The sequence below is a fragment of the Furipterus horrens genome, unplaced genomic scaffold, assembly GCF_987537825.1.
Source record: "Furipterus horrens unplaced genomic scaffold, mFurHor1.1.pri manual_scaffold_17, whole genome shotgun sequence".
Lineage (NCBI taxonomy): Eukaryota > Metazoa > Chordata > Mammalia > Chiroptera > Furipteridae > Furipterus > Furipterus horrens.
This window is the reverse complement of record NW_028327187.1, coordinates 112343312-112355399: the sequence shown is the minus strand read 5'-3', so window position 1 is coordinate 112355399 and position 12088 is coordinate 112343312.

The following is a 12088-nucleotide window of genomic DNA, read 5'->3' as shown; positions in this document are numbered from 1 at the left end:
TGGCCAGAGGCCACCAACCTGTGGTTTCTAGCTGTCCTAGACTCTGCCCTCCACACTGAAGGCTGGGGGAATAAACATACTGACATATAAATGTATTGGTACTGGGCTAGTTAGAAAACTTGGTTTTACTATATTATAATATGAGGCCTGCCCAGAAAGTATCCAGCCATATAATAGGAAAAATAGAGACATTTATTGAAGAAGATACAAGAAACTGTACACAGGACAATGATGCCTCAGTCCCCTTCAAAGCAGGCACCTTGGGACCTCACACAGTTCTCCCAGTCACCATCAGCTGCCCCGTCGTATTTTCCTAAATCTCATCAATGGTGTGAAATCTCTTCCCTTTCAAAGGTGATTTTAGTTTTGGGAAAAGCCAGAAGTCCCAGGGCGCCAAATCTGGGCTGTAGCGGGGCTAAGTCACCTGGGTGATTTGATGTAGCTAAGGGACAGGAAAGCAGGTGCTTGCTTCCAGCTCACCGAGTCAAAGCCTTGAGGGGAAACGACCAGGGTCCCACATCAGAGGGGTTCCCGTGTTGTGTGTTGGGTTGCACGATATGAGAGTGCTGACGCTTGACCATTATTGACAAGCAAAAATGGCATCTTCACATCCTTAAACTTACATATATGCAAAAACAAGAATAGTAATGGTTGGGGTTTATGGAGGACTTGCTGCACTCTTGGTACCGGGCCCATATTTTGCATGTATTCTTTTATTTATTCTTTACATCAAACTTGTGGGGTGACTATCATTATTTGCATTTTCCCAGTAAGGAAATCGAAAGGTAAACTGTTTACATACCTTGCCCAAAGTCTCATGGCCAGAAAATGAAACTGTACTCAGGCTTACTGAATCCAATGCCCTTGCTCTTAGCCATCAACGGGTTTCACATGGACAATAACCACTTTGGGAAAGCACCTAAAGCTATTAACAAAGAAGGAGAAAAACACAGGTTTATTTTGACTCACTGTTACATAAATGAGCCAAGCATGCCCCCCTGTATATTGTCCTCTATATCGTTTACTTCTTCACAGCAAGCTGTGATCCATTAGCTCAAAAGCCTGCTGGTGCCAAACTCATATTTGTACACATTCATTTGTTTTAAGTCTTGCCCCCTGAAACATATATGTATAGACTATAGACTCATGAACCAGGATATACATCCAAATCATTTAAGTGGTTACATCTGGAGAGGGAGGGAAAGGAATGGCCTGGGGAAGGGAATAGAGGAGATTTCAACTTTTGTCTCTGCAGTTTTATTTAAATAAAAAACTACAAAAATTTTAACATGTTTAGAAATAAGTATATGGCATTTTAATATTATTTTATATATCTCTACTGTATTTCAAAAATATTTTTGAAATAAGTAACAGAAGACAATAATTCACCCGAGGAACCATCCTATCAAGCAGAGAAAGTGAGATTTGAACCAAGAAATTTGACTCTTAGAGCCTGTGCTGTTAACTTCTATACTTATATCTCATGGAAAGTCTCTCATGCCTTTTTTAAGATGTGGACTCTTCGGGTAGGTTTTATACACAGCCTTTCTCTGCTCTTCAGTACATAAAACCTTGATATACTATGCCATTAGTGGTCAGTGATGTAATGTTAATTTACCATAAAATGTCTAATTTTTGTTTTTTAAAAAGCACCCCTGCTTAATTAATAATCTTAATATTCCATTTCCATGTTCATTTGGTAATTTATAAATATCACTGGCAGAATGTATTTGGGTCATTACATTTCTCTTCATGACAAAAAGTAATCATGTCTAAACCTAGAATCGTAATGTAAATGCAGCAAAGATATTCTCTCACAGTTCAGTCATTTATTAATAGATTGTCTGTGTTCTATTAGAGTTTGGCCCAATACAATCACAGTATATATACTCAAGCTCCAAGCAGAAATATAGATTATGCTGCTAACATCCATTTCCATAAGGTTGTTAAATAGATCCCATCACATTCTAAGCTTTTCGAAGAATCTCTATACATTTTATGTCATGCTGAATTTGTATGAGGGCATAATATTTAAATCTATTATAAAGTCTGTTCTGTGAACAAAAAGAGAAATGAAAATTCTGGTGCCCTAGAGCTAAAGAAGTACGTTAGAAAAAGTTACCAAAGCATTTCAGATGTTAGCCTTATGGGTCTTCACCGAGAGGATGGTGAACTTTTAATTTTCAAAGACCACTTATGATGAAAGGATTCTGTGCTACTTTAAGACTGATGGCGTCTATCAAAACATCAAGCATTTACATTTTGTAAAATACCTGAGGCAAGTACGGTATAACTGCTAAAGAAGGAAGTTCTGGAGCCCATAAGTTTCCTCCAACAGAGTTTCAAAGGATGCCATTGAGACATCAATAACTGGAGCCCTCGTTACATCTCAACAGAGGAAATTTAAATGGTCGAGATCATATGAAAAGGTGCTCAGCTTCGTTGGCTATTAGGTAAATGCAAGTCGAAACCACAAAGAGATGCATCGGAGTGGCAAAAATGAAACATCTGATAACACACATGTATCAGAATGGCAAAAATTTTAGAACTATAAATATATGGATGGTATATATCGTGGGGCAAAAGTAGGTTTACAGTTGTGAATATTCAAAACAGAGTTTATTCTTGTATTATCATTTATTAATCACTGGATTATTTTCCATAAGAACAACTGTAAACCTACTTTTGCTCACCCTACTTTAACAAGGATGTGGAGCAATAAAAAGTCTCATTGGCTGTTAATAGATGTCTACATTGTAAAATCACTTTTGAATAATGTCTAATGATAAAGCTGAAAACGTGTACAGTCGATGACCTTGCAATTCCATTTCTGGATGTCTAAATCCCACAGGCATTCATGCTTCCATACACCAGAAAACTTGCCCTAGAATGTTTCCAACAGCGTAATTAGTACAAGCTCCAAACAAGAACAACTCAATAGAAGAACTGAAAAACAAATGGAGGTAGGCCCATACCATACTATACTATATTGCAAGAAAATGAATGAACTACCCAATCCATACAAAAACATGGATAAAGCTTTCTGTTTTTTACACAATACAGAGTACAGCATGGATAAATCTTAAGTACAGAATACTGAGTTGAAGAAGCCAGGCTATGTACAGTACTGTATAATCCCATTGATACAAATTTCAAAAATAGGCCAAATTAAACCATTATTGTGCCATACAGTACCAATAATATAACAATATATTATCATTTATAGCACACACACACTAATTATGTAGTACGACCCCAAAGGAAGCAAAAACATTAATAAATACAATGAATAGGGGGCAGGAGTTGTTCTGTTTCGATCTGTAGGGATGACACACTAGTGTTTTTCAATAATATTTTAAACTAAATACTTATATTTTATGCATATTTTATATGCTAATTCACAAGATGAAACATTAAAGAGACTTCATTGTCATTTCAGAATGATGAGTTTTTTTATGATGTAAATATTTAATGAGTACCTAAGTGTACCTGGGCCTGTGCTAGAGATAGCTCATAGGTGAGCCGAAAGAGTAGGAAGACAGTCTTAGGGCGTTTCACTTCTTTTATTTAGTTAGAGTTACCAGCAGAAATATGACTGGAAAACACTCTAGTTAGAGATGAAAGGAACAGAAAAGTATGTGACTGAATAAAGATAAAAAAAAACTGTAAATGGTCCTTTAAAACCTCTTATATCTGGGAAGAACTTAATTTGCTAATGAATTTCTTTCTCAGGCTTTTTTGAAAATTGCTTGACTTCTCTCTCCAGTTCTTTGCGCTCTTTCCACGTTGCCTGTAAGTATGTTTCTTATTAATTTCTTTAAACTACTGACCAAGCACTTACAACATTCATTATTTGGAAGAAAAGAAAAGAAATCAAATTCAATCTGTTTGAAAGCCCCTGACTAAAGTGTTAGAGTCTATGGGGGTAAACACAAAAATCAAACTTGAGAACTTCTGACCTTACCCTCACTGGTGTATGTTGAAAGTAATTATGTGAATTTGTATTTCTGGCCTGGAAAAGAAAAGAAAAGGAAAAAACAAAAAACAAAAAAAACACTTGGCCACAACTAAATTTCCTGCAAACAGCTTACTGTGTCATTTTTGACAGCTTCCTCTACTACTATAGTTTATAACCTTGACTGTGACAAGAGGTTTTTCAACAAAGATTGTGACTATTGACTGAAGAAGTTTAGAAGTTGAATCCCGAACAAGGGAGTAGGTCTTCAGTCAGAATGTTCTTGTACATCAACCAGCATAGTGGCTACAAGAATAGTGTTGTAATGAACCACAATGTACTAGAATTTTCTTGTGAGTGGTACAGCGGACCAAATGTGAATGCAAATCCCTGAATTAGAGCAAGCAAGCAAGCAAGCATGTGTCCCACCATTATAGCCAGGCAAGAGTGGGCAGTCAAGAAACTTGGAATAGATTTAATTGTCATGAAGATTAGCAATAGAGTATGACTACTGAGATGAAAGGACTCTTATCTCTGTTAAAATACCTTCCTATATGCTGTTTAAGTACATTTTAAAAAACATCCTCTGGGAAGTGTAGATAGTAACTTGGAATCTTTTCAGAAAAGTACATCTACTATCCATGCTGAGTGTGTGAATCAGCTGTGGTTGCCAAGAGACCAGAGCTTTTAAAATTAGTTCTACCTTCAAAGGGCAATGTTAGGAGGGAAAACCTCATTTTCTCCTAATTGCGAAAAACAGGTATGCAGTCTAACGTTTAACAGTACAGAATATCACTATTTTTCTTAGAGTTTGTTTGTATGTTGGGGGACATCATTTAGAGCCATGTGTCCACTAACTCTTGGGAAAATATTTTGTGCCTAAGGAATGTTAATTAATGAAAAACTAATCCCCATTCTTTGATTAAATGTGTGCAGATGGTTAAGCTTTTTTTCTGGAAAGATGTAGAAACTTCCAACATGTTAACCTCATAGCTGCTTTGACCTTCTCCATCTAGTGACCTTCACTGTCCCGTCCACTTGAACCTTCTACACTCCTAGTCATCTTTGAAAAGTGAACATTGCCTGGAACGCTTCCACCACTGCAATCTTGGACTCTGAAGTACCACTCTCAGTTCGCCACGTCCTGTGCGATGGCTGTCTCATTCCGTCACACCCGCGACATGGTCATCACATTTTGACTCTCAGGTTTCTGCCGTTAGCATTTGGGAAGACTGCCGGGGCCATCTACTAAGATTGGAAACGCTGAAGGAGCTGCAGATTTGGGAGGATAAAATGATGAGTTCAAGTTTAGATACAGTTTGCTTGATATGCCTCAGAGAAACTAAGGGTATCTAGAGTTCAGCAGAGAGGACCTGTTTGAAGCCACTGACACAAACATAATAATGAGGCCACCCACGGTGCCTGTGACATCATCTAGGAAGAGAGTAGGGATTAAGAAGACAAGAGGGCCCAGGGCCGGTGTCTCAAGAACTCTAACATTTAAGAGTTGATTAAAAGGAAATGGGCTTAGAGTGGCCAGAAAAATACAGTGTTTCAGAAAGGAGAGTACAATAGTGTCAAAGGTGCACAGTGAGATGTTAAGTCAGAAGCCTGAAGGCGATACATGGGATTTAACAACAGGGAGATTGCCCATTATCTTAGTGAAAGCAGTTTTGATCATGTGGAAGTTGTAAAATTAGAATGTGAGGTCTGAGAGGAAAGGGAAGAAATGAAAATGGCAAAGTATTGAGCATTCTTTTGAGAAGTCTGAGTGTGAGGGGTGAGAAAAAATAGAGCAACTGCTTGAGGCAAAAATTGAATACAGTGAGAGACTTTAAATTGCAAGAGGCTTAAGACAGTTTGAATGTTGAGACATAGATGGGTAGATAAATGAAGAGAGAGAGAGAGAGAGCTGTGGTCTAAAGCAAAGGAGAGACAAGAGGTTTACAGAGGAAAAGACATTTCATAACTGTAAGTTTGGTTTACAAATTTAATGATGGGCTTCCTAATACTTTCTATTTCCTCTGCAGTAAAAGAAATGGTTATCTGCTGAGTTTGTGGGGGAGCTAGAGAGCCCGCCTGACTAAATGTCATGCTCTAGGTGTGGCTTGAGCAGGGCTCTAGCTCCATTTTTTTTTCATTCCTTCAGCCCTTGCCTTCTTCAGGAGTCAGCATTCTTCCCAGACAGGCTTTTCTCATGGTGGCAAAATGGTGGCAGAAGTTCCAGGTTTCACATTTGCATACCACAGAGTCAAGAGGGAGAGAGGTCGGGTGTGTCAGAGTTCCCCCAGAAGTCGAGATTCACTCGGATTAGACAGACATGGGTGTCACACCCAGAAAGGTGGAAAGTTCTGAACTGGCTTATCCTAATTCATAGGTTTGCCTCATTAGACTGAGATCCATGCATCTCCAATGAAAACAGAGGGATCTTTAAAAGGCGAAGCATAAAAATAAACGATGAGAAAGAAAAGAATGTGTCCATTACAAAGAATAAAGAAGGGATTCTGGAAACCTCTATGGAGGAACAGGGAAGGAGGGAGGAAGAGATAGAGAAGGAGGGAGGGAGAGAGGGAAGGGGGCAGAGGGGAGGGTAAGAGAGGAGAGGAGTTTCTTGGAGGCAGTATGCAATTGGGTCTTGATTAATCTGATGATTTCTCTTCTAACTGTAATGTTTAGACCATTTACATTTAATGTGAATATTTTAATATTTGGAGTTAAATCTGTCACTTTTCTATTTTTAAACATTTGCTTTATTTGTTTTCTATTGCCATTTCCCCTCTTTTCAGGAGTATAAGAGTGTCATCTTAGATAAAGTTTGAAATATTAACTAGAGTCTCTTATTCCTAATGGAACAAGAATAGAGATATACATACATTATTTGAAATTACAAAAAGAACCAAGAAGAAAACGTAGAATAATAACATAACGATCAAATATTGAATGTACAATATAGGAGACAGGTAGAGAATAGTGTGTGAGGTAATCTCATATTTCATAAAAGGTGCTGGTAAGTATTGTCATAAGTTGTTCAGTCAAGAATATTATGTAGAGTTACAGAACTCATCACTACGAGAACTAAAAATGCAAACAAAGAGTCCCACCAGGGAGTATTACTGGAGTAGTATATAGAGTGAGGCAAGGAAACATTCTTTTTCCCCATAAGCTTGCCTTTTTCCTATGCAGTCATTTTTCAAATGAAAACAACTAGACGGTGTAGAGAGTAGGAAAAGTTGACTAAAAATATTAGTGAGACTTTCAATCAATATTAAAGGCCTTTCTAAATTACTGTCTCCTTAGAAAAAAAAGGGGAGGGAACTCACCTTGGGAAGCAGAGGTGGAAAGCACACCCCGTGACCTGAGTGTTCTCTTGAATCAACGTTCCTACATTGGGTTGACAAAAGGGGCCCCATCTAACAGAAAGAGCCTCAGAATTATCCATGGAACCCAGAATCGTCCCCATCAATATTTAAGCCAGAGCAGACAACAGTTACCAAGTAATTTGAAACCATAGCAATGAAAAGAATGGCTTTGTTTTCCACAGCGAGGCTCCTGGAACAGCTGGTCAGCTAGCTGCACAGTGAGCGCACATACAAGAGCAACCAATGACTGCATAACTAAATGGAACAACAAATTGATGTTTCTGTCTCTCTGCCTTTCCCCCTTCCTTCCTCTCTCTCTCAAATCAAATAAATATATATACCTGTCTGTCTAGAAAAAGTTGAACCATTGTTAATATAACAAGAACAGTTTGCACAACATTGATGTAACCTGGCAGCCAAGAAGAGTGGACTGGAATGTGCGTGCGTGAACAATGATGACTTCACTGTACTAGTCAGTGGGGGCGGCAGATGTCATTGAGTGAACATGTGTACCCTGTGGTCATTGCATTCAAAATGACTGAGCAAGTAGAGCAATGCATCTACATCAAATTTTGTCTTAAGCTTGAACATTCATCTGCAGAAACTATTTGGATAATGCAGAAGGCCGCAGCTATGGGCGACTGGTGATTGGCAGCTTCATCATCACAATGCACCTGCTCATGCATCACATCTCTTGAAAATCACCCAGGTGATTCAGTCCCCCTACAGCTCAGATTTGGCGCCCTGCAACTTCTGGCTTTTCCCAAAACTAAAATCACCTTTTAAGAGGAAGAGATTTCATACCGTCAATGAGATTCAGGAAAACATGATGGGGCAGCTGATGGCTACTGGGAGAACTGTGTGAAGTCCCAAGGTGCCTACTTTGAAGGGGACTGAGGTGTCATTGTCCTATGTATGAAGTTTCTTGTATCTTCTTAAATAAACATCTCTATGTTTCATAGTACATGGCTGGATACTTTCTGTATTCCCTTATTACTTTACACTGGGGAGGAGTTCCTGTATTTTTTTAATCCTTGACTGTAATTATATGCCCTTCTGCTAAACATGATGATTTATATTGCTCCTTAAGATTTATTCGCTTTGCTGGATTTCCCCCGCTTACTCTCACATCTCTACTCCTCCAGATTATTCCCATTATCCTACCACAGTTAGTATGCTTTTTTTTAATGAGAAGTTTTGCTATCTTAGATTAAGATATTATTATCTACCTAGTCAAAGTATAGTTCTGATACAGGTAAAATACACATACAAAAAAAAAACAACACAAAAAACTAGATCAGTGTTCATACAAATCTAAATCTTCAAAGCAAAAGGAAAAGCCATTCTATTTACCAGTCTCTGCTTTGTATCTCAGTAGGGTAAAACTTGACTCTCCACTCCTCTCTTTCACTTTATGACTACCTGAGTAGTACATAATGTAACCATGGTTATTGGAATAAAATTCCTTCATGTGTGAAGGCAGGGGCTGAATATGTTTGAAGTGTTACTCATATTTCTACACCTTAAGATTGTTTAGCAAATTGGACTTGTCTCCACTGTTCCGCTTCAGATAGCTTTCGTCATTATTTGAAAGGCATGTACTTCTCCATCTGAAGTACCTGCTGGTTTAGTACTTGCTACACCTCCTTCATATCATATTGAGAGAAAATTCTCCTCCTATCTTATTGCCTGATGTTATCCCCTGTATGGAATTCATTTCCAAGTAAATAGCCTAAGAAGTGGTTTTATGAGCATTAAACAAGTAATTTTTTGGTACATTAATTTGAAAGCATTAGATGATAGCAAGTGTGAAGAAAAAACAATTCTCAAGGTTGATATATTCTACTCGAGGGAAAAGAAAGCTTTTATTCATAGATTCTCTAAAAGCAGGCAGCTGAACTTTTCATTTAATAAAAACATAAACAAAAATATAATGATTATTAAGTACCAGATAGTGTATTAGGCAAGGGACATAAATTTTCTCATTTCTAATACTCACATCAACCTTGCAAAGATTTTATCATCCTCATTAAACATTCCAACTAATAAGTCACAGAGACTGAAGTCCAAGACCATCCCCTGATATATCACTTACTGCCCCGCTTTTTAAAAATAATTACTAAATACCAATTTTTGTGCTAGGTACTTTTTTCTATAAAAAGTTTATCCTTGAGAGATTATATCTATTACTATCTCACTGTGTTATGGTACACTTTGCCTCTATATATATATATATATATATATATATATATATATATATATATATTTACTTTCTGCTTCTTAAATGTAGATAACATAATAATAAATGGCCACTATTGGTCTTGATCTTGTTTCATCTTCTATTACCATATAAACTATCCTGTTGTCCTTTTGATGAAGGTAGCATATCTAAGAGAAATTGACCATATGTAGTACTTATCAAAACAATCATTACTGACATATTAGTAAGGTTTTGCCCTACTACAATGCTTTCTTTATAAGGACTCTAGATATCATGAAATGATAGCATCTCAGCTTAGCCCACAACTAGCTGAGCAAACTCAGGTCTAACCTCAATTTCTTCACTTATAAAAGACAGGTAATAATACCAACCTTTCTGGGTTTTGTGAGACTCTAAGAAGAAGGGTAAGAGCACTTTAGAAATGCAAATGCTCTTGACAAATTTTATGTTATTACAATTGCTGCTCAATTGAGAAATGCTTTCTCTCCATTTTATTATTTTCAAACCATAGTATAATTGAATCATGAATCCAACTGGTGATTCTCTCAATTCAAGAGTTTTTAACCACTTTTCATGAAAACCCAAGAAATCCTGAGATATTGACAGGTTTTTAAAGAAAATATGACCACAGTTAGTACTCATCATTCTTCAGATTCAATCTGAATACTATACTAGGAAGGAGAGTTTTGAGGTTTGAAAAAAACTCATAAAAGTATTTCCAAAGCCTACAAATCTTGAAAGTCATTCTTCTATTATATGTTACAACAAAGTATTCTGAAGAAGACAGCTGGTGACCATAAACACTATTGTCCAAGTACAGAGAACACATACTAAAAGAAAAGTACAAAGTGTTAATTAACAAAGTTAAACCTCAAGAATTAAAAAAAGGTCAAGAACTGTCAAGACAATATCTGCAAACTCTAAGAAATTTCAAATTGCCATCAGCTCTGAGACAATGATCAGAATCCTGCCAAAAAACTAAAACAATGACAACGTTTTTTTTTTTTCCCCTCTATTTGGCTTACAACCTGGGACCACAAATACAGGTAATTGAGACAGCGGTTTTTTGAGTTGTTTGGGAAGAGTGAAAATCAAAGAATTCCTTTCTCCCCCAGTGATTTAGCTATTGAATCATTTACCTATATTAGTGTGGCTGCCTACCCATTTAGTTTACACTTTGTGTTATAATCCAATATTACTTTCACCTGTTGCACAAATTGTTTCTGTTTTGGCCATTGAGTGCAAAACGAGTGTGGGTGGTGGTGCCAGAAATAGGGGTGAAGCTCTAGGCTGGGAATGAGCACACTTCAATTCGAGTCTCAGTTTTGAATCAATTGGTTTTGTGACTTGGAGCCAATCTCCTAACCTCTCTGAGCCCAAAGACCTAGGGCACTGTAGCTTAGTGACGATCGACAAGACTTGGGGCCAGCTACCTCTGCTCATAGTCAGGCTCCTCCACTTACTAGCTGCTGAGTTAACTCGAGCAAGTCAGTTAACGTCCCTGTGCCTAATTATCTTCCTCTGGAAAATGGGGATGGAAATGGTAACTCCCCCAGGGTTATTTGGTTACAGCTTGGTTACTCAGTTGCAATTGAGGGATGTTGTAAGGATTAAATGAGTTACCTGATATTATACCTAATCTGTTTTGGACTGTGCCCAATAAATGGTGAGCATTGAATGACATGGTAACATGAGGACACTAAAATCTGCCTTGCTTTACTGATTGAGGTTCTGTGCAATAGGGGGGAAAGTAATATACTCCATCAAATTGTTGTTAAAATGAAGAATAACTAACAATAACACAGTTCTATATTCACAGTTCATAGTTCAGATTCCCACCTCCCGCCCCCCCCCCCTTTTTTTTTACTTTTTAAAAAACCTTCTTTGGATTTCAGCAGTTTTTCCCTAATGATCTTTTTCTGTATTTCAGGATCCATTCAGTATTACCACATAGCCTTTAGTTGTCATGTCTCCCTAGGCTCTCTGGTCTGTGACAATTTCTCAGACGGTTCTTGATCTTAGCAGTTTTGTAGACTACTGGGCAGCTATTGTGCAGAGTGTTCCTCATTTTGGGTTTGTCTGATGGTTTCTTACGATTTGAACTGAAGATAATAGATTTTGAAGGAAAGAACCACAGAGGTGAAGTGCCCATCTTGTCTCATCACATCAAGGGCTAAGTCAGGTTCACATGACTCATCTCTGGTGGTATTAACCGTGATGATTTTGATAAGGTGCTGTCTGCCAGGTTTCTTCACCATAAAGTTACTTTTCTTTTCCCATTCTCTATTCATTAGGAGTCACTAAACCTAGTCCCCATTGGGGTACCGGTAGAGAATTAAACTCTACCTCCTGGAGGGGATGTGTTGCTAAATAAATTATGTGAAATTCTTCTACGAAGAAGGTATGTCCTTTCTCCCCTTCTTATTTATGTATTTATTTATCTATTCAATTATCAGTATGAATTCATGACTATTTTATACTTTGGGTTATATTCTAACACTACTATATTTACTTTGTCCCTCAAATTGTCCCAGCTTTGACCATTGGAATCTT